General features: G+C 45.1%; 1 pseudogene; it reads right to left on the bottom strand.

Moving 5' to 3' along the window:
- Positions 1 to 1,256: 1,256 nt before the first annotated feature.
- LOC119050696 (40S ribosomal protein S2-like) lies at positions 1,257 to 2,077 on the bottom strand (annotated as a pseudogene).
- Positions 2,078 to 2,790: the final 713 nt, after the last annotated feature.

Raw genomic sequence — 2,790 nt, 5'->3', positions numbered from 1 at the left:
TGGTGGCAATGGTTGAAGATTCACTTGAGATGATGGTGGTAGAGAAGAGCCATTAAACTAGAACAAGATTATTGTTCAAACAGGAATAGGGTGCCTCCGAGATTGGAAAATCAAGAGTTTAATCAGATTAGGATTAGCGTTAGTGACGAATTTACAGGTTATGAAAACATGGCAGCACAAGGCTGACACAGGTTCAACAATGTGAAGAATGGGTCTCCATTTTACCTCTCTACTCGAAGTCAGCAGTGTAGATAAAGGAGGGAGGTGTAAGAGAGCAGTTACATATAGACAGAATCCTAATGTACTGCATTGGTTGTGTTTTTAAACTATGCCTGACATTTAGCACGCACTGTCTCTAATCTTCTTTATAACTATAAGAAGTAGGTATTAGTTCTATTTTACAGATGAGGAAATAGGCTCAGAAAGGATCATTTACTTACTGAAATTTACACAAGCTGCTAAGCAGCAGAGCTAGGATTTGAACCTAGGTCTGACTGGCCATAAAGCTTTTGCATTTTCTGCTATGCATGCTATCCCGCTTCGTTTAAGTCAGTGATTGCAGCCTGAGCCTCAGGGAAACAGATGTTGCTTAAGAATACTAGTTGGTCTTGTGTTGGCATGGTGTCCTGTGGTTCTTTTTTAAAAAAAAAAAGATTTTATTTTTGGAGAGAGGGGAAGGGAGGAAAAGAAACATCATTGTAAGGTTGCCTCTCACGCGCCTGCAAATAAGGACCTGGCTGGCAACCCAGGCATGTGCTCTGACTGGGAATCAACCCAGCAACCCTTTGGTTTGCAGGCCAGCACTCAATCCACTGACCCACTTTCTCTTGCTCTTCAATTCATTCTACAGATATATATTTATTTATAGCCAGAAAGTAGGGAGAGGAGTGAAGGTCAAGAAGGTTGAGGTGGGATGGGATATGTGTGTCAGGGGAGAAGGGAAAGAGAACATGGGAGGGTTGAAGTTAGAGTAAATGTTGAGAAAAAAGGGCTGTCATGAGCTTGAATGCAGAATGGGGGCTGATTTTGTGAGTCTTATATGCAGTATAGAATGGGTCTTTGGGTGTTTGCAGAAGAGACATCTGGAGCAACACTAGCTGGCAAGCTGCAATCCAGTGGCAGCACTCAGGATCTGAGACCATTCAAACAGCACTCTGCATCTATACATCAACAAACACACACTCACACAGGAACCATCAATATGGAGAAAAGCATTTTTTAACAGGCTTAATTCACTTTATTTTTCTTGTATACAATTATGTGGTGGCCACAGCTGGAGCCTGGGTCCTCTGCCCAGAAACTCTGGAGTAGGTCTTTACAAGATGGTCAGTGAATTCTTGATATGGAGACTTTGTGAACATGACCTCTTTCCAGAGGTCAAGGGCAAGGCAGCTCTAGATCTTGGAGACAGCATTGAAGGTGGCCTTAGTGAAGTCAGCCAGGGTGACAGTGCAGCCCCTGTCTGAGGTGTAGCAATTATTGACACTGGCCATCAGCAGCAGCTTCTCGAGCACAGAGGCTGAGATGATGCCAGTCCCCCTTAGGGTGAGGACTAGGTGCACAAGCACAGAGCCACAGTGGCCAGTCACCTTGCAAGGAAAAGCAAAACATAGTGTGAGGCTTATCCATCTTGTTCCCTCAGTAGCATTGCCACACAGAGACAATAGAGAGCTTGGTCAGGATAATGGCCCTATGGTTGGCAGTGGCTAGTACCTTGGAGCACTTAACACCCAGACTTATAGGTCTATTGTAGTCCCCCATTATGACAAATGCCTTGAACCAGGTCCTCTGGCCAGTATGAGTCTGTTTTTACACCAGCATAAATCTTCAAAACCTCGTCCTTGAGGGATGCCCTTAGAAAAAAGACGATGATCTGAGATTCCTTGATGGTCATAGAGAAGAGATAGATGTCCTCCAGGGACTTGATCTTCATGTTCTTGACCAGGTGGCCCAGTTTGGTGATGGGGATATACTTTTTGGCCTTGGCCTTGCCTCCTGAGCTCATTAGCCTTGGTCCTGGGCTGCCACCCCAGCCAGCTGTGACTTCAGCCCCAGATGCCACTGCCAAATACTCCATGGAAGGCCCTCACCCTACTATTCTAGGGCCCTAGGGCCTCCCAGCACTCCTGTAGCACCAGCATCATTGATCAATTGGTGTTTCTTGGGAGAAGCTGGAGACAGGTATTTCAATCAATCAATCAATTAATTAATATTATTGTTCTATTTTAAGATTTTATTTATTTATTTTTAGAGAGAGGGGAACGGACGGAGAAAGAGGAGAGAAACATCAATGTATGGTTGTCTCTTACAAGTCCCCCACCAGGGACCCGCCCCCCACAACCCAGGCATGTGCCCTGACTGGGAATCGAACCAGCAACCCTTTGGTTCTCAGTCGGGCACTTGATTCACTAAGCCACGCCAGTCAGGGCTATATTGTTGTTCTGTTACAGTTCTCCCAATTTTCCCCCCTTGCTCTCCCCTGCCCCTGCTCCCACAGTCAATCCCTACCCTGTTTTCCATGTCCAAGGGTCATTTATACCTGTTCCTTGACTAGACCCTTCCTTTTCTTTCTCCTCTTATTCCCCTCCCCCTTCCCCTCTGGTCAGTGTCAGTCTGTTCCTTGTTTCCATGCCTCTGGTTCTATTTCACTCGCTTGTTTGTTTTGTTCATTAGGTTCCTTTTATAGGTGAGATCATATGGTATTTGTCTTTCACCAGGAGATAGACATTTTAAACAAGCACACTAGAATCTATGCCATCACACAATGGAAGTCTGTACCTTTATTACAGT

Source organism: Artibeus jamaicensis, unplaced genomic scaffold (genome assembly GCF_021234435.1).
Source record: "Artibeus jamaicensis isolate MK-2021 breed Jamaican fruit bat unplaced genomic scaffold, CSHL_Jam_final contig_240, whole genome shotgun sequence".
Taxonomy (NCBI): Eukaryota; Metazoa; Chordata; class Mammalia; order Chiroptera; family Phyllostomidae; genus Artibeus; species Artibeus jamaicensis.
The sequence above is the reverse complement of the archived record's forward strand: the minus strand, read 5'-3'. Positions and strand labels throughout refer to the sequence as shown.